This window comes from Aquarana catesbeiana, linkage group LG01 (genome assembly GCF_042186555.1).
Source record: "Aquarana catesbeiana isolate 2022-GZ linkage group LG01, ASM4218655v1, whole genome shotgun sequence".
Classification (NCBI taxonomy): Eukaryota; Metazoa; Chordata; class Amphibia; order Anura; family Ranidae; genus Aquarana; species Aquarana catesbeiana.
The window spans coordinates 21,036,056-21,057,020 of record NC_133324.1 but is presented as its reverse complement, the minus strand read 5'-3'; the positions used below and the strand labels follow the sequence as shown (position 1 = coordinate 21,057,020).

Sequence of the window (20,965 nt, the reverse complement as noted above, 5' to 3'; positions counted from 1 at the left end):
GCAGCCGATCGGCTTTCCTCTACTCGTGGCTGTCAGACACGATGGTGACATCACTGGATGGCCACGCCCTATGGCTCTATAAGAACTTGCAGACATCAGATATGAAACAACGGCGGGAGCCAGCATTGGAGGAGGACCGGGTCTGCAGCAGAGAAGACAGCAGCGAAGGGAGAAGCCTGGAGGAAGAACACATCACCAGAGGGAGAAGACCGGAGAAAGAACACATCATCAGAGGAAAAAGACAGCAGCGGAGGGAGAAGACCGGAGGAAAAACACATCACCCAAGGGAGAAGACAGCAACGGAGGGAAAAGACCGGAGAAAGAACACATCATCGGAGGAAAAAGACAGCAGCGGAGGGAGAATACCAGAGGAAGAACACATCACTCGAGGGAGAAGACAGGAGCAGAGGGAGAAGACCCGAGGAAGAACACATCACCAGAGAAGACCAGAAGAAGGACACATCAGCGGAGGGAGAAGACCGGAGGAAGAACACATCACACAAGGGAGAAGACAGCAGCAGAGGGAGAAGACCAGAGGAAGAACACATCACCGGAGGGAGAAGACCGGAGGAAGAACACATCACCCCAGGGAGAAGACCGGAGGAAGAACCCATCAACGGAGGGAGAAGACAGCAGCAGAGGGAGAAGACCGGAGGAAGAACACATCACCAGAGAAGACCAGAAGAAGGACACATCAGCGGAGGGAGAAGACCGGAGGAAGAACACATCACCCAAGGGAGAAGACAGCAGCAGAGGGAGAAGACCGGAGGAAGAACACATCACCGGAGGGAGAAGACCGGAGGAAGAACACATCAACGGAGGGAGAAGACAGCAGCAGAGGGAGAAGACCGGAGGAAGAACACATCACAGGAGGAAGAAGACAGCAGGGGAGGGAGAAGACCAGAAGAAGGACACATCAGCGGAGGGAGAAGACCGGAGGAAGAACACATCACCCAAGGGAGAAGACAGCAGCGGAGGGAGAAGACCGGCGGAAGAACACATCACTGGACGGAGAAGACAGCGGCGGAGGGAGAAGACCGGAGGAAGAACACATACCCGGAATAAGAAGACAGCAGCGGAGGGAGAAGACAGGAGGAAGAACACATCACAGGAGGAAGAAGACAGCAGGGGAGGGAGAAGACCAGAAGAAGGACACATCAGCGGAGGGAGAAGACCGGAGGAAGAACACATCACACAAGGGAGAAGACAGCAGCAGAGGGAGAAGACCGGAGGAAGAACACATCACCGGAGGGAGAAGACCGGAGGAAGAACACATCAACGGAGGGAGAAGACAGCAGCAGAGGGAGAAGACCGGAGGAAGAACACATCACAGGAGGAAGAAGACAGCAGGGGAGGGAGAAGACCAGAAGAAGGACACATCAGCGGAGGGAGAAGACCGGAGGAAGAACACATCACCCGTGGGAGAAGACAGCAGCAGAGGGAGAAGACCGGAGGAAGAACACATCAACGGAGGGAGAAGACAGCAGCGGAGGGAGAAGACCAGAAGAAGGACACATCAGCGGAGGGAGAAGACCAGAAGAAGGACACATCAGCGGAGGGAGAAGACCATTAGAAGGACACATCAGCGGAGGGAGAAGACAGCAGCGGAGGGAGAAGATCAGAAGAAGGACACATCAGCGGAGGGAGAAGACTGGAGGAAGAACACATCACCCAAGGGAGAAGACAGCAGCGGAGGGAGAAGACCGGCGGAAGAACACATCACTGGACGGAGAAGACAGGAGCAGAGGGAGAAGACCCGAGGAAGAACACATCACCAGAGAAGACCAGAAGAAGGACACATCAGCGGAGGGAGAAGACCGGAGGAAGAACACATCACACAAGGGAGAAGACAGCAGCAGAGGGAGAAGACCAGAGGAAGAACACATCACCGGAGGGAGAAGACCGGAGGAAGAACACATCACCCCAGGGAGAAGACCAGAGGAAGAACCCATCAACGGAGGGAGAAGACAGCAGCAGAGGGAGAAGACCGGAGGAAGAACACATCACCAGAGAAGACCAGAAGAAGGACACATCAGCGGAGGGAGAAGACCGGAGGAAGAACACATCACACAAGGGAGAAGACAACAGCAGAGGGAGAAGACCGGAGGAAGAACACATCACCGGAGGGAGAAGACCGGGGGAAGAACACATCAACGGAGGGAGAAGACAGCAGCAGAGGGAGAAGACCGGAGGAAGAACACATCACAGGAGGAAGAAGACAGCAGGGGAGGGAGAAGACCAGAAGAAGGACACATCAGCGGAGGGAGAAGACCGGAGGAAGAACACATTACACAAGGGAGAAGACAGCAGCAGAGGGAGAAGACAGGAGGAAGAACACATCACCGGAGGGAGAAGACCGGAGGAAGAACACATCAACGGAGGGAGAAGACAGCAGCAGAGGGAGAAGACCGGAGGAAGAACACATCACAGGAGGAAGAAGACAGCAGGGGAGGGAGAAGACCAGAAGAAGGACACATCAGTGGAGGGAGAAGACAGGAGGAAGAACACATCACCCGTGGGAGAAGACAGCAGCAGAGGGAGAAGACCGGAGGAAGAACACATCAACGGAGGGAGAAGACAGCAGCGGAGGGAGAAGACCAGAAGAAGGACATATCAGCGGAGGGAGAAGACCAGAAGAAGGACACATCAGCGGAGGGAGAAGACAGCAGCGGAGGGAGAAGATCAGAAGAAGGACACATCAGCGGAGGGAGAAGACTGGAGGAAGAACACATCACCCAAGGGAGAAGACAGCAGCGGAGGGAGAAGACCGGTGGAAGAACACATCACTGGACGGAGAAGACAGCGGCGGAGGGAGAAGACCGGAGGAAGAACACATACCCGGAATAAGAAGACAGCAGCGGAGGGAGAAGACCGGAGGAAGAACACATCACCAGAGGGAGAAGACCGGAGGAAGAACACATCAACGGACGGAGAGGACATCAGCGGAGGGAGAAGACCGGAGGAAGAACACATCACCCAAGGGAGAAGACAGCAGCAGAGGGAGAAGACCGGAGGAAGAACACATCACAGGAGGAAGAAGACAGCAGGGGAGGGAGAAGACCGGAGGAAGAACACATCACCCAAGGGAGAAGACAGCAGCAGAGGGAGAAGACCGGAGGAAGAACACATCACCGGAGGGAGAAGACATCAGCGGAGGGAGAAGACCGGAGGAAGAACACATCACCCAAGGGAGAAGACAGCAGCAGAGGGAGAAGACCGGAGGAAGAACACATCACCGGAGGGAGAAGACATCAGCGGAGGGAGAAGACCGGAGGAAGAACACATCACCCAAGGGAGAAGACAGCAGCAGAGGGAGAAGACCGGAGGAAGAACACATCACCGGAGGGAGAAGACATCAGCGGAGGGAGAAGACCGGAGGAAGAACACATCACCCAAGGGAGAAGACAGCAGCGGAGGGAGAAGACCAGAAGAAGGACACATCAGCGGAGGGAGAAGACCAGAAGAAGGACACATCAGCGGAGGGAGAAGACCAGAAGAAGGACACATCAGCGGAGGGAGAAGACCAGAAGAAGGACACATCAGCGGAGGGAGAAGACCGGAGGAAGAACACATCACGCAATAGTAATACATTTGAAAATTAAAAATAATTAAATACTTAATTTAAAACAATTAGTATAAATACATTTAAAATTCAGTTTTATAAAAATCCTAATTCAAACGTAAAAATTACTCAAAATTATAAATAAAATAACAATTAATATTAAATAGAAATATTAAATAGAAAATATAAACGTAAAAAAAACAATTAACAATTGTAATTAAAATAATAATTACATTTAAAAATCATTAAAAACAATATTTAAAATAATAGGAATAATTACATTTTACAAATTAAAAATTATAATTAAAATAACAATTAATATTAAATGTAATATGTAAGCAAAAATAACTAAAAATTATAATTAAAATAGGAATACATTTCAAAATTAAAAATAATTACATTTATTAAGTGTTTTGTTATTCTGTGACTTCAACATGATGTTATAAAAATGTTACACAGTCTATTTACCATGTACTCATGTAAAGTAAAGAACCCAATAAACATTTTTCAAAAAAAATTACATTTAAAACAATTAGTATAATTAAATTTAAAATCCAGTTAAAAACAACTAAAAATGATAATTAAAATAATAATTAATGAGTACAAAAATGAACCCAAATGCATAGGACTCCAGAACAGCTCTAATAAGTACAGATCACGCCGCAAAGCTCTGCGCATGCTCACTGATTACACGTGCCGAGTACATCAAAGCTGAAAACAGAGGGCGGGGCTATGTCCTTGCTTTACCATGTGTATGGGGCGGGGTTCTCATACTGGCTGTACGGGTCAGGGGCGGGGCTGCCGCTAATATTGCACGATGTGCGGCTCATTCGCCTGCGGGGCTTTTCACCGTTGAACGAGGGTAGAAAGCGGGAACTTTGCTGTGTGGGCGTGGCTCATATAGGAACACCGGACCAGGGCAGTAGGCGGAAATTTGTTGTGTGGGCGGGGCTGTCATTCTTCGCTATCATGGCAGGAGGTGGGAGTTTGCTGTGAGTGGGCGGGGCTCGCTCCGTTCCTGTACCAGGACAGGAGGCGGGGGTGTGGGCGGAGATCGCATCCTTGCTTTCCCAGGGCAGGAGGCGGGGCCGCACGGGGGAGGAGTTTAGCGGTCGGTCAGTGAGCGGTACAAAGTGTGCAAAACTTTTCTAACTCCGCACAGCGGTGAGAGCGGGAGACCGGAGAGTACCGAGAACCGGAGAGGTGAGATCTGTGTCTTCTCATTGTCAGCATAACCCCCCCTATATATTATATATATATATCGCCTGTACCCCCCATATATATTATGTATATCTCGCCTGTACCCCCCTATATATTATATATATATATATATATATCGCCTGTACACCCCCATATATATTATATGTATATCGCCTGTACCCCCCCATATATATTATATGTATATCGCCTGTACCCCCCCCATATATATTATATGTATATCACCTGTACCCCCCCCATATATATTATATGTATATCACCTGTACCCCCCCCATATATATTATATGTATATCGCCTGTACCCCCCTATATATATTATGTATATATCGCCTGTACCCCCCCATATATATTATATCGCCTGTACCCCCCCATATATATTATATCGCCTGTACCCCCCCATATATATTATATGTATATCGCCTGTACCCCCCCCCCCCATATATATTATATGTATATCGCCTGTACCCCCCCCCCCCCATATATATTATATGTATATCGCCTGTACCCCCCCCATATATATTATATGTATATCACCTGTACCCTCCCCCCATATATATTATATGTATATCACCTGTACCCCCATATATATTATATATATATATATATATCTCGCCTGTACCCCCCCATATATATTATATGTATATCGCCTGTACCCCCCTATATATATTATGTATATCTCGCCTGTACCCCCCTATATATATTATATGTATATCGCCTGTACCCCCCCCCCATATATATTATATGTATATCGCCTGTACCCCCCTATATATATTATATATATCACCTGTACCCCCCATATATATTATATGTATATCGCCTGTACCCCCCATATATATTATATATATCACCTGTACCCCCCATATATATTATATGTATATCTCCTGTACCCCCCATATATATTATATATATCGCCTTTACCCCTATATATGGTTAATATATCGTCTGTACCCCCCCATATATATATTGCCTGTACCCCCATATATATTATATATATCGCCTGTATCCCCTCCACCCATATATATTATATACTGTTTATCACCTGTGTGTGTGTGTGTGTGTGTGTATCCCCTCCCCCCAAATATATATTTATATATAATTAGGGGTGCACCGAATGGAAATTTTGGTACCAATACTAAAAATGACAGTTTTTAAAAAAAAATGATATTATTTTTATATATAATTGTATTCAACTTTTTAATTAATATCATCAATGTAAATTACTACGAATTTATTGTTTGCCATTATGGGCACCTTTAGTGCAAGAAAGGTAAAAAAAAATGTATTCTCTACCCATCTCTTGTATCATGTCTGCAATCTCTTACTTCAACACATTGATAATAGTATGTGCAAAATTTCCATATGATGCACCTCTAGCAGACATGATACAGGAGATCAATGCAGCCTCACCAGTGCCTGTCATATGCAGCCTGCCTGTGTCCAGCAGCCTCACCAGTGCCCATCATATGTAGCCTGCCTGTGTCCAGCAGCCTCACCAGTGCCCGTCATATGCAGCCTGTCTGTGCCCAGCAGCCTCACCAGTGCCCATCATATGCAGCCTGTCTGTGCCCAGCAGCCTCACCAGTGCCCATCATATGTAGCCTGCCTGTGTCCAGCAGCCTCACCAGTGCCCATCATATGCAGCCTGCCTGTGTCCAGCAGCCTCACCAGTGCCCGTCATATGCAGCCTGCCTGTGTCCAACAGCCTCACCAGTGCCCGTCATATGCAGCCTGCCTGTGCCCGTCATATGCAGCCTGCCTGTGTCCGGATCAGAGTGGCGATCTCCGTGCGTCACGGAGCAGGGTTTGAAGTGTCCGGGCCTTAGTAACAATGTCCCGCCATTGGATCTGTGTGCCGTCTATCACAGGAGGCGGGACATTGTTACTACGGCCCGGGCAATTCGGCTCCGTGACATGCGAAGACCACGGTGAGGAGGGAGGGCCAGGGTGACACTCCTGCAATGGGCGGCACCCGAACGGACCCCGCCCCCTTTCAGTATCTGCTGTTTTTTTTCTATCGGCCGAATGGAAAAAAAAAACCGCATTTTTCGGCGACCGAAATTTCAGTGCACCTCCTATATATAATGCTTGTTTCCCCCTGTGTATTGGGCACATGAGTATCAGAACTGGAGCACGGAGCAATGTAAGAAGGTGGCCCAGTCTGAGGAATTCAAGAATGGTTTGAGGAACACAGCAAGGAGCTTGCCAGCTTTGACCTGGCCTCAGAATTCTCCAGATCTCATTCTAGTCAAGCATCTGTGGGGTGTGCTGAAAAACCAAGTCCAATCCACGGAGATCCCACCTCAGGAAAACCAAGTCCAATCCACGGAGATCTCGCCTCCAGGAAAACCAAGTCCAATCCACGGAGATCTCGCCTCCAGGAAAACCAAGTCCAATCCACGGAGATCTCGCCTCCAGGAAAACCAAGTCCAATCCACGGAGATCTCGCCTCCAGGAAAACCAAGTCCAATCCACGGAGATCTCGCCTCCAGGAAAACCAAGTCCAATCCACGGAGATCTCGCCTCCAGGAAAACCAAGTCCAATCCACGGAGATCTCGCCTCCAGGAAAACCAAGTCCAATCCACGGAGATCTCGCCTCCAGGAAAACCAAGTCCAATCCACGGAGATCTCGCCTCCAGGAAAACCAAGTCCAATCCACGGAGATCTCGCCTCCAGGAAAACCAAGTCCAATCCACGGAGATCTCGCCTCCAGGAAAACCAAGTCCAATCCACGGAGATCTCGCCTCCAGGAAAACCAAGTCCAATCCACGGAGATCTCGCCTCCAGGAAAACCAAGTCCAATCCACGGAGATCTCGCCTCCAGGAAAACCAAGTCCAATCCACGGAGATCTCGCCTCCAGGAAAACCAAGTCCAATCCACGGAGATCTCGCCTCCAGGAAAACCAAGTCCAATCCACGGAGATCTCGCCTCCAGGAAAACCAAGTCCAATCCACGGAGATCTCGCCTCCAGGAAAACCAAGTCCACCTCACAACTTACAGGATCTGCTACTGACGGCTTGGTGCCAAATACCACCGTGTACCTTCAGCGCTTCCTCACACCATTCTAGAACCATTCTTATAGTGTGGCAGGGCATGTTATCCAAGAGGCCACTGCCATCAGGGAATACCCTTCCCATAAAGAGGTGGACTTGTTCACCAACAATGTTTAGTGTGGTACGTGTCCACATGAATGGCCGGAGCCAAGGTTTTCCAGCAGAACATTGCCCAAACCACCACGCCTCCTCCACCAGGGGAAGTGTTGCTGAAGACAATAAGTCTCATCTCCTTTTAATTAGGGCCAGTTCACACCACATGCAGTCCAGTGCGTATATTTATTTATTTATTTATTTTTTTTGCTGCATCAAAAACGCATGGAAAGTCGGTTATATGGTTTTCAATGGCATTCACACCAGTGCTTGCAGTTCCAGTGCGTCCCAGTTCAAGAAAAAAAATGTAGAACATGCTGCATTTTTTTTTTTTCTGGACTGGAACTGTAAAACGCATAAAAACGCACTGCAACGAACCTAAATGCACTGCAACACACTTGTCCTTATTTAAGGTTAAGAAAAAAGAGGGGGGGTGGGGGAAAGCCCTGGACTGCATCAAAAACGCACTGGAACGCATCAAAAAACGCGCATGCAGAAAAGTACCTGGAACGCATTCGGACTGCGTTTCTATGGTGTGAACTGGCCCTTAGAGAGAGAGAGAGATATCTCTATCTGATGGAAGTCAGCAGGTTTAACAAGAAGGAATGCAGAGGTGTCGTAAAACGGGGTCATCTCAGTTTCCTCACCCCCCCCCCCCCCCAATATGTCGTAAATGGGTCATGTCATAAATGGTCTGGTCTGGTGTGTATTTTAGGCATCAATGGGATTCTTCCTTCCTTTTTTTTTTTTTTTTTTTGCTTGATTCCCTTCCTCATCCTCCTTTTCTAAAACCACTTGACCCCCAGGCCTATTTTGACTCTCTTTTTTTTTTTTTTTTTTTTTTTTTTTTTTTTTACATGTAAAAATTAGCATTTTTTTTGTTAGAACCCATTCAAACATAAATGTATGTATATATGTCATACAGTATTTGCGCACTTTAATGAATTTTAATTGAATTAAAACCCCCCACAATATATAAACAAATTGTTTTTTGGTAAAATATAAAAGGTAACGTTATGCGGAACAAATAGATACCAAACATGTCATGCTGTAAAATTGCGCAGGCTCGTGGAATGGCATCAAAATTAGGATGATTAAAAAAAAAAAGAAATCAACATAGGCGACGCTTTTAAAAATGTTTACGGGGTACCAGTTTAGAGTTACAGAGGAGGTCTGGCACTAGAATAATTTTTCTCGCACATGTGAGTTGTGAACACCATTTTACATATGCGTGACCTATGTATGCGGAGGAAGGGGGCACTCTTTTTTTTTTTTTTTTTTTTTTTTTTTTTTTTTTTTTTTTTTTTTTTTTTTAAATTTTTATCACTTTTATTCCTATCACAAGAAATGTAAACCTTCCTTGTGATAGAAACAAGACAGGTCCTCTTTTCGGAGACATTGGAGGTTTATAAGATCCCACTTCTCTCCTCTAACCTGGAAAGCCTGAGATCCAAAAAAAATAAATAAAATTGATCTCGTGCTTTCCAGAAAAAAAAAAAAAAAAATGGTGGTGTTTTATAGCTGGTAAAAAAAACAGTACGGCGCTAATCATAAATACATGGATGTGCAAAAATAGTGATATGAGGCGAGTCATGTAAACAATATATAGAACAAATACAAATCTGTACAGAAAAAAAATAAATATCAGTCATTGGTGAACTAAAAAAAAAAGTCCAACGGACTGTAATGGCATAGACCGGGTACCCACTGTCCTGTCGTCACAGTTGGTTTTTCCTGGCTTACCATGAATGGTCCATCTCATGCTTTTGATGTATACTGAGATGTGAGTGCTCTGTGTTTTTAATACATTTTCTATTGATGGTTTTACACGATGTCCAGTCTTCTGTCTCCGCTCCTTGGATGTCCAGTCTTCTGTCTCCGCTCCTTGGATGTCCAGTCTTCTGTCTCCGCTCCTTGGATGTCCAGTCTTCTGTCTCCGCTCCTTGGATGTCCAGTCTTCTGTCTCCGCTCCTTGGATGTCCAGTCTTCTGTCTCCGCTCCTTGGATGTCCAGTCTTCTGTCTCCGCTCCTTGGATGTCCAGTCTTCTGTCTCCGCTCCTTGGATGTCCAGTCTTCTGTCTCCGCTCCTTGGATGTCCAGTCTTCTGTCTCCGCTCCTTGGATGTCCAGTCTTCTGTCTCCGCTCCTTGGATGTCCAGTCTTCTGTCTCCGCTCCTTGGATGTCCAGTCTTCTGTCTCCGCTCCTTGGATGTCCAGTCTTCTGTCTCCGCTCCTTGGATGTCCAGTCTTCTGTCTCCGCTCCTTGGATGTCCAGTCTTCTGTCTCCGCTCCTTGGATGTCCAGTCTTCTGTCTCCGCTCCTTGGATGTCCAGTCTTCTGTCTCCGCTCCTTGGATGTCCAGTCTTCTGTCTCCGCTCCTTGGATGTCCAGTCTTCTGTCTCCTCTCCTTGGATGTCCAGTCTTCTGTCTCCGCTCCTTGGATGTCCAGTCTTCTGTCTCCGCTCCTTGGATGTCCAGTCTTCTGTCTCCGCTCCTTGGATGTCCAGTCTTCTGTCTCCGCTCCTTGGATGTCCAGTCTTCTGTCTCCGCTCCTTGGATGTCCAGTCTTCTGTCTCCGCTCCTTGGATGTCCAGTCTTCTGTCTCCGCTCCTTGGATGTCCAGTCTTCTGTCTCCGCTCCTTGGATGGCCAGTCTTCTGTCTCCGCTCCTTGGATGGCCAGTCTTCTGTCTCCGCTCCTTGGATGGCCAGTCTTCTGTCTCCGCTCCTTGGATGGCCAGTCTTCTGTCTCCGCTCCTTGGATGGCCAGTCTTCTGTCTCCGCTCCTTGGATGGCCAGTCTTCTGTCTCCGCTCCTCGGATTTATGTACTAATGGAGTGTTGATGAGATGATTCCACCCCCTGACTCTGGAAGTCCCTATACATTAATAATTATTGCTATATCGGTGTCGGTGATGGTTGGCAATCTCCCTAGCAAACAATACAGTCAATTTGGAGATGATTGGAGCGGAGCTTCTATATCCAGGTGTTAAGACACCATTGCCTTTATTGACCCATTTGGTATAAGCTGAATTGGGTCCATATGTTCCGGTAAGCCGCCTTATATTCCAATTGGTGGCAGATTTCTTCATGTTGGCGATTCTTCCTCTCTGGGCAATTGATCATCACAGTTTGGATCATGCAATTAACATATACGTCTTCACGGACCTATTCACTTTATTTGTGGGCTTTTATAATGTGTATATGTGTGTGTGTGTGTGTATGTGTGTGTATATATATATATATATATATATATATATATATATATATATATATATATATATATTTATTCTGTACAGATTTGTATTTGTGCTATATATTTATGATTCACCTCCATATATCACTATTTTTGTACACCCATGTATTCATGATTAGCGCTGCACTGTTTTTTACCTATTACTTTTGCAAAGTTGTCCCATTGTGGTGTTGGCTGCTGTGTTACAATTTTTGTTTCACCATTTTTGAACGTTAGCGCGGTAAAACACTATATATTTTACAGTGTTTATATCTGCCCTAACCAGAAGTGACATGATGCCATCGCTTCCTGTCTCCTAGACCAGGGGGTCTCCAAACTGCGGCCCTTGGGCAGGATGTGAGCCCTTGCTTGCTTTTTATCTGGCCCTTTGGGCACTATTTTATTCACCCACACCAATGAAGGCGACAATTCCTACAAATGACATCAACAATGGGGCGCAGCTCCTCCCCAATGAGGCCGGCGATGGGGCGCAGCTCCTCCCCAATGAGGCCGGCGATGGGGCGCAGCTCCTCCCCAATGAGGCCGGCGATGGGGCGCAGCTCCTCCCCAATGAGGCTGGCGATGGGGCGCAGTTCCCACTGATGCAGGGACATTTTGTACTTTCGATGGTCCGGGACCCCCTAAAGTCTGAAGGACAGTAAAATGGCCCTTTTTGTTTAAAAAGTTTGGAGACCCCTGTCTTAGACCATAGAGATGGCCGGGGACCTTTCGGCTCTATAATAACCCAGTGGCATCGTCCTCACATAGCGGGTCGCCAGCTCTGTAGGTACCCCTCTGTTTTGCTGATCCTCCTATAACTCTGGTCCCTGCTCACTTCCCGCCATATCTCTCCCACACTGTGCACCACGTGTGACCTCTGCTAGTTTCTCCTGCTCCGGTTCTCCAGATCTGCTGTTCCTCTGCCGCTCAGTCCTCGTCTCTTCGGTCCCCACTTCACCTTCCATTTATAGAGTTCCCACGCTGAGCACCAGCTGTGACGTCAGCCCCAGACACTCCCAGAATATATGCAGTGAGGGGAAATAGTATTTGATCTTCTGATGATTTTGTACGTTTGCCCACTGACAAATGATCAGTCTATAATTTTAATGGTCATTTTATTTGTTTTTAACAGTGAGAGACAGAATAACAACAAAAATATGCAGAAAAACACATTTCTAAAAAGTTATAAATAGATTTGAATTTTAATGAGTGAAATAAGAATTTGACCCCCTTCGCAAAACATAACTTGGTGGCAAAACCCTTGTTGGCCATCAGAGGTCAGACGTTTCTTGCTAGAAAATTACTTGGAACCCCCCAAACTAAAATTTCTAACAACCTAGAGAATAAAATGGCGGTCGTTGGTTGCAATAATTTTTGTCACACCGTATCTGCGCAGCGGTCTTACAAGTGTGCTTTTTTTTTTTTTTTTTTTTTTTTTTTTTTTTTTTTTTTTTTTGGGGGAAAATACACTTTGTTTTAATTAAAAAAATAAGACCACAGTAAAGTTAGCCCATTTTTTTTTTTTTTTTTTTTTAATTGTGAAAGATGAGGTTACGCCGAGTAAATTGATACCCAACATGTCACAATTCAAAGTTGCGACCACTTGTGGAATGGCAACAAACTTTTACCCTTAATCTCCATAGGCAACGTTTAAAAAATTCTACAGGTTGCATGTTTTGAGTTCGAGGAGCTCTAGTGCTAGAATTATTGCTCTCGCTCTAACGATCGCGGCGATACTTCACATGTGAGGTTTAAACACCGTTTTCGTATGCATTCGCTTCTGCACACGAGCACTTTTATTCCTATTACGAGGAATGTAAAACATGACACGACCTCTTAAATATGAGATCTGGGGTCAAAAAGACCTCAGATCTCATATTTAAACTAAAATGCAATTTAAAAAAAAAAAAAAAAAAAAAAAAAAGTTGTTTGAAAAAAGTTATTAAAAAAAAAAAAAAAAAAAAAGGGACTTTTTTTTTTAATAACTTTTTTCAAACAACTTCTTTTTTTTTTTTTTTTTTTAATTTTTAAGAGCTATGGGCGAAAGTGACGTTTTGACGTTGCTTCCGCCCTGCAATGGTATGGAGGTGGGTGGGGGGCATCTTCCCCTCAGTCAGCTCCATACCACAGACGTGACAGGATCCGATCGCCTCTGCTGCTGCCGGCGGCAGAGGGCATCGGAGCGCGGCGGGAGGGGGGGGGCCCTCTCCTGCCACCAATAAGTGATCTTGCAGCAAATCCGCCACAGAGACCACTTTTATCTGAAAGCGGATTGCCCGCTGAAGAAGATACCGGAGTTATGGCAGTATAACGACGGGCGGTCCGTAAGTGGTTAAGGTTTCCAAACTGACGTTTGATAACTACAACCTTCAGCTCCCTCCACATATTTTCTATAGGATTAAGGTCTGGAGCCTGGCTAGGCCACTCCATGACCTTAATGTGCTTTTACTTCACTCCATTATTGCCTTGGCCATGTGTTTTGAGTCATTGTCATGCTGGAATACCCATCTACGACCTGTTTTCTGTGCCCTGGCTGAGGGAGGAGGTTCTCATCCAAGATTTGACAGTACATGGTCCCCGTCCATCGTCCCTTTTGATGCGGTGAAGTTGTCCTGTCCCCTTAGTAGAAAAGCACCCCCAAAGCATAATGTTTCCACCTCCCATGTTTGACGGTGAGGATGGTGTTCTTTGGGTCATGGGCAGCATTCCTCCTCCTCCAAACATGGCACATTGAGTTGATGGCAAAGCTCGATTTTTGGTCTCTTCTGACCACAACACTTTCACCCAGTTCTCTTCAGATGTTTGTTAGCAAACTTCAGACTGTCCTGTACATGTGATTTATTGAGCGGGGGGACCTTGCGGGCGCTGCAGGATTTCAATCTTTCACAGTGTAGTGTGTTACCAATTGTGTTCTTGGTGACTATGGTCCCAGCTGCCTTGAGATCATCGACAAGATTCTCCTGTGTAGTTCTGGGCTGATTCCTCACCGTTCTGATAATCATTGAAACTCTATGAGGTGAGATCTTCCATGGAGCCACAGACCGAGGGAGATTGACAATGATTTTGTGTTTCTTCCATTTGCGAATAATCGCATCAACTGTTGTCATCCTCTCACCAAGCTGCTTGGCGATGGTTTTGTAGCCCATTCCAGCCTTGTGTAGGTCTACAATCTTGTCCCTGACATCCTTGGACAGCTCTTTGGTCTTGGCCATGGTGGGGAGATTGGAATCTGATTGATTGCTTCTGTGGACAGGTGTCCTTCTTTTTTTTTTTTTTTTTTTTTTTTTTTTTTTTTTTATACAGGTAACAAGCTGAGATTAGGAGTGCTCCTAATCTCAGCTCTTTACCTGTATAGAAGACACCTGGGAGCCAGAAATCATTCTGATTGATAGGGGATCAAATACTTCTTTCACTCATATTAAAATGCAAATCAATTTATAACTTTTTTGAAATGCGTTTTTCTGGATATTTTTGTTGTTGTTCTGTCTCTCACTGTTATAATAAACTGACCGTTAAAATGATAGACTAATCATTCTCTGTCATGGGGAAACGTACAAAATCAGCCCGGGGATCAAATACTGTTTTCCCCTCACTGTATACATGAACAGGAAATGACTTCTGATGACGTCTTTCTGGTTCAGTTGTTGGTTTCCCAGTGCATCCTGGGATATCTCTTACCTGCAATACCTCCAAAACAAAAGCTAACTCTGAATAATAGCCTCTCAGAAGCTGTGTGTGCTGTAAGCGAGCGTTTTCACAGACTTCTACGGAGGCTTTGAAGCACCAAGACAGTGCTTTGCTTCAAAAATGATCCCCAATGTCAAACATGGTGTGTGACCAGGACTGTAAGGTGACCATTTTATTTGGTGACGGGAGCTTTGATTGGCATTGAGAGCGCTTTAAAAAAAAAATTAGCTTGCTTCAAAATGCCACATTTACAAGCGAGAATAAACAAGGCCTTGGAGTGAAACAGGGCTTGACAAATTTGCTTTGAATCTAGGCACAAGCTGAAAAAATAGTTAGCCTTTTTTTTTTTTTCTAACAAAGATTTATTTTCAATGACAAAACCCCTTCTCTTATGTAGCCCTGATGTGTATCTTCACAGATGCAGGACACAGGGTGCTCACCTCTGCCATTACAAGGGCGTGCCATCTACCCCGTTGTCATGTCGTTGAGCTAGGCACCACCATAGAAACGGGAGAGAACCTACTCGTGGTCACCCCCCTCTGGACGGTGGGTCACCCCCCCCCCCCCACGTGGGTCAGTCGGTCACACGGCTGTTAGGTCAGGCTCTGCACAGTACTCACAAATCGGGGACTGTCACTCCTCTGCCCATACTCTGCATGGCAGCAGCTCCTCTTCCGTACAGCTCCGCTCTCTTCTGGTGGCCGCAAAACTCTCCAGCAGCTCCAGAGCCTGCCGCCATAAACCCCCACCCTCCTCCTCCTCCTATGCCAATGAGCTCTCTTGTCCTTTTGGCCAATTGGCCTGAGAATCGGTGTGACAATAGCGTATATTTATTCGATATTTTCACACAATTGGGTGGGCTTGCGGCACAGTACTAAGAATTACGCCTAGAGTCCTAGTACGAAGGAGGGACTGATGGTTGTGCTGTTGATTTTGATGGAAGAGTTGGGGGGGGTTTATTAGCTCCTTTTTGGAAAGATTTAGGAAGTGATTTGACATCTATACTAATATATGTTGTTTAGTAATTAATGATGCCCAAGGAGAGATGGAAGGAGTGAGCTGAGGAGCAGGCATTGATTTGGGTTTCGTCAGCCTAGAGATGGTATTGGAATCCATGGGAGGTCATCAGCTGACCAAGGGAAGTGGTGTAGAAGGAGTGAAGGTAATTTGAGGAGGAACGGGTGGACAACTGTATCAAATGCAGCTGAGAGTTCTAATAGTATTCTAGACTGAGACTGAAGGACGATTGTTGGAGGTGGTAGCTCAGACACTTGTAGACTAGATGGTCTAGAACAGCCCTTCTCAACCTCTGGTCTCAGGGAACCTCTGCTAAAAATGACTATTTCTACAACTCATGATCCATTAGTGTGATGGTCATTGGGAAGAATTCCCCACTAACAGATAACTAAAGAGATCAATGTGTCAGTGGGAACTTATCTGAGAGGCTGAAATTGCTCATTGCTCAAGGAACCCCTAACAACCTCCTGGAGGAACTCTAAGGATCCAGGAAACCCTGGCTGAGAAACTGTGGTCTAGAAATTTTGGAGGGGAATGGGGAAAAGAGATGAGATGAGCTCAGACTGGTGGGGTCCATTGAGGGCTTTTTAAAGTGATTGTGTGTGTGTGTGTGTGTGTGTGGTGTGTTTTTTTTTTTTTTTTTTTTTTTTTTTTTTTTTTTTTTGTTGAGGCTGTGCTGCAACCGCATGTTATGCGCATGATTGAGTTGCGGTGACTTCAGTGCTTTCTGAGTCACGGGAATTGCAGACAAGCATGCAGCAAATGACGTCCGATCTGATTGGCTTCCTCTTTCAGGAACGATGACCTAAAATACGGAGGAAGGGGTGGATGTTGGGTCTGGCAGTGAAGGGGTGAATGTGCATGAGGCTTTTTATATAAAGAAAGCTTCCTCTTCAGTTTCACTTTTCCTTTCCTCTGTGCCGTCATGTGACCTCCTACAAATGTCTCCGCACACGGTGTTCCGAGGCCGTGCCGGGACTTGTAGTCCCTCCATGGCAGGACGCCCAGACTCAATACTTACTATAGACGTGTGATTGTAGTGGATGTGTGGAGTTGGTGTGTGTGCTGTGCTGCAACTGGGAGATAAGAGAATGTAGAAGTTCCTTATCACCTGGGGAGGGGTGCGTGTCTGGCCAAAGAGTGTTACTGCAACCTTTTAATCCAGGAGACAGCGGGGGTGGGTGGGGGTCCAGGCTGAGGTTGTGGCGGCAGCTTCTGAGCGGTTTTCGGTTAATGTTGAGTCCTACAGCTGGCTAAGGAATGTAATGTATAGCACAGTGCACAAGGTTTAGTAGTCTGGGAAATGTAATGTATTGTGTAGCAACATTCTGGGGGATGTCTGTGCATAGGTCAGTGTAGAGTTCAGCAGTCTTGGGAATGTAATGTATAGCATAGTGTAGAGTTCAGCAGTCAGGGAGGGGGATGTAATGTATAGCGCAGCGTATGGAGTTCAGCATGCACATAAAGGGGTAAAATGTTGATGGTTTATTTTGGTTTACATGAATACAGCTTCAGTTGGTGTACGTGGCACCTGCAGCTCCCGGGTGCGGGAAACCTCCCAGAATATTCTGCCTGGCATATCTCAGCCTGCTGCCTTGTACATGAAGCCTGGGGGTGGGGGTTAGGGGTTTAAGAGGAGAATCCTGCTAATGAAGGTAAATGGAGTTCCCATCATTACACAGGAGATAGGAGAGCGGGACCCTCATCTGTGTGATCCGTACATTACGCGCCCCTTCCTCCCCGTCCCGGTGTGCCCCTTCCTCCCCTCCCGGTGCGCCCCTTCCTCCCCTCTCCCCTCCCGGTGCACTCCGTCCTCCACTCCCCCGTATAGTATAATTATATTATGGAAGATAAGGTGAACATGGGAAAGCACAGATGTGTCCTTGGACTGTACGAGAGAAATGCGGAGGTGATTAGCGCTGTGCGTTCCCCTCGCCTGTCTCCTCTCACTATTCCATTACATGTCACTCTGACCCGGAGGACGGCATTTTCTGGATTCCCCCCCCCCCCCCCCCCCCCAGGGTAGTACAATGGTCAGTTTTATAAAGTAAAATATTTTTGTTTTTACAATTTTTCCCTTCTTTGTTGCATCTCGGCGCTGATCTTTTGCAGCCACTTCCTGCCTGCAGTCACCCTAGGGATGGCCCGCGTGGTGTTTCTCAGGGGAAAAACAAGATATTTGGGGGGGCACACCCTAAAAGATGCATTAAAGATGGTGCAGGCATAAGACCATATAGCAGAACAAAATATTACAGCGCACACATGCAAAAAAGACATTTACCTCCAGCAAGGCTTATTTAAAACGCCTAGACGTTTTCAAAAAACATTATCAAATAAAATGGGGATTTGGTCACACCATATTGCTATATGGTGCTTAAGCCCACCTACTGCGACAAAGTACCCCATGATTAGTGGGTGCTACACTATCCATAGACTGGGAGATCCTGCTTCTCTGAACCATAGGAGCATAAGAGGCACTGGATTCTGACCAAATCCCTTTGGGTGAGGAGCACCCCACTCCCTCATCAGTGCCTCTCATTAGTGTCCACCTCATGGGTGGAGACCTCAAGTTCTCCCATATAGAGGAGAGTATGGCTCTCATGGTTCAGAGAAGCAGGATCTCCCAGTCTATGGATAGTGTAGGACCCACTGATCATGGGGTACTTTGTCGCAGTAAGTGGGCTTAGCACCATATAGCAATATGGTGTGCCTGGGTCATGGATGTAGAAATGGCCATGTGTAGTCTCCATCGGAAGACCTTGTAACAAGGTGGTGTCCACACAGGACTGTATTGTGTGTGGGGGGGGGGGTTTCACTGTATGGCAGGAAGTGCCTGAACAGGGACTTTCATGGCGGGATCACCCAGGATTCATTTTATTGAAAAGCCGAAGCTTTTAAAAAAAATGACAACCACTTCCAGACCAGCGACCTACCCGTAACGTTGCTGGACTTTCATAATTTTGGGATGATATTGTTTAAGCCGAGCTTTTAAATGAACCACAACAGAGCCTCAATGCAATCAATATAAAATTAATATGACACCGGGTACGATCGCTACGGAGGATCGACAGCGAAGTGTGACAAAAACTCTTCGATTTTATACAAAACTTTTCAGTATTCTTCCCTATCTGGGGCACATAGCCATGGGATGGAGGAAACTCTAACTTTTTACAAATTGACGGTTTCTCAAGATGATCTTTTGATCCTTGGACCCGGAAAAAACGGGGTACTTTCCGAAAAACGTTCTCTCTTCCCAGACTTTAATTAGAACATATAATAATCAATCGCTTTAGTATGAGGTCACATGACCGATTGACCGGTATGTAATAATATATATCCCTTTCCCACCATAAATACTGACTATATCTGAATGCAGCTTAAGAACATCAAACAACACATTTTAAAGGGTAACTCCACTTTTGTGGGGGGAAAAAATGGCAAATAAAGAAAAAAATATAGCGCATATAATTGTGACACTAATCATATTGTAATTTAATGTTCTTTAAAAATTTCCTTTTTCAATCTGCAGCCGCTGTAATTTTATATAAATGCAAAGCAATATGGCTACCTGGAGGTGTTCTGTACACAGAATGTATACTGACCACTCCCCCACAAACATCATTTCCTGCTTGTGTGATTGGCTCACCAATTTTCCCAGAAGTCTGCACCAAGAATACAGGTCAGATTTCAGGCATCCCCTGCAACAAGAATGTCATTTTTGGAGAGATCCTTTTAAACGTGTTCTTATTGAAAGTGATGCAGGCCCAGCAGATTTCCTCATTAGTGCTCTGCAACTGCACACCTGACAGTTCATTATGAAACCACTCCCATTAGACTCACTTAGCCCAGAGGCACAGACAAACACACAGGGATTTCTTCAGAATAACAAAAGGGTAGGAATCTGCAACAAAGGTTGTTATAATCCTTGTAATGCACATCGATCACCCAGAGGGGAATGTTTTTATTTTTTCCTCAAAGGTGGAGTTACGCTTTAACTAGGAGAGCTACAGCTAAACTAGTATCCGACTCCATTTTGTATGGCTTGTGTTTTGTCTCCACAATATGCAGCCGCAGACGTCACCCCGGTACTGTTTTTCAGAGCTTGGCAGTTGGTTCTCTTGTAAAAGCAATCCTAGAGGCTAACTAGCTGCTGGACTGCTTTTGCAAGCAGCAGGAGCAGACACCCCCCCCCCCCCCCTTACTCAGGGCCCCTCCCTCTTCCAAGAGGAAACCCCCGGCCGCCACTTTTACTGGCTTTTTTAGGCCGTCCCAATCAACCAGCCAGCGTGTCCACCAGCTGTTTTTTTTTTTTTTTTCATTAACCGCTTGCCAACCGGCTTACGCCGATATACGTCGGCAGAAGGGCATGTACAGGCAGTTTAACATATCTGTACGTTGCCCTTTAAGAAGCGGTTTGCGGGCGCATGCTCCCGCCGCGACCTCCGTGAGTGTGATCACGGGTCCCACGGACTCTATGTCCGCGGGGATACCCGCGATTGTCACGGACAGGAAGAACTGGGAAATGCTGATGTAAGCAAACATTTCCCCATTCTGCCTAGTGATAGGACACTGATCAGTTCCCTGTAATCGGGAGCGGTGATCAGTGTCGTGTCACACGTAGCCCCCCCCCCCCCCCCACAGTTAGAATCACTCCCTAGGACACACTTTACCCCTTCACTGCCCCCTAGTGGTTAACCCCTTCACTGCCAGTCACATTTACACAGTAATCAATGCATGTTTAATTCCTCTGATGGCTGTATAAATGTGATCGGTCCCAAAATTGCGCCAAAAGTGTCCGATGTGTAATAAAGATCGCTGCCATTACTAGTTAAAAAAAAAAAATTAATAAAAATGCCATAAATCTATCCCCTATTTTGTAGACACTAACTTTTGCACAAACCAATCGATATATGCTTATTGCATTTTTTTTTTTTTACCAAAAATATGTAGAAGAATACGTATCGGCCTAAACTGAGGAAAAAAATGTTTTTTTGGGGATATTTATTATAGCAAAAGTAAAAAAAATAATGCTTTTTTTTTTTTTTTTTTTTTTTTTAAATTGTCGCTATTTTTTTGTTTATAGCACAAAAAATAACCACTAGGGTG

At 45.9% G+C, this 20,965-nt stretch overlaps 1 protein-coding gene across 3 annotated transcripts in view; it reads left to right on the top strand.

Moving 5' to 3' along the window:
- The first annotated feature begins 4,368 nt into the window (after nucleotides 1-4,368).
- The window catches only part of LOC141130613 (PC-esterase domain-containing protein 1A-like), a 98,441-nt gene continuing 81,844 nt past the window's right edge, over nucleotides 4,369-20,965 (top strand). The window contains exon 1 of one of the 3 annotated variants that reach the window (XM_073618149.1): nucleotides 4,369-4,765. The gene's annotated coding sequence lies outside the window, so the exon portion shown is untranslated. The remainder of the gene's footprint in view (nucleotides 4,766-20,965) is intronic. The other 2 variants (XM_073618148.1, XM_073618150.1) reach the window with 2 other exon arrangements.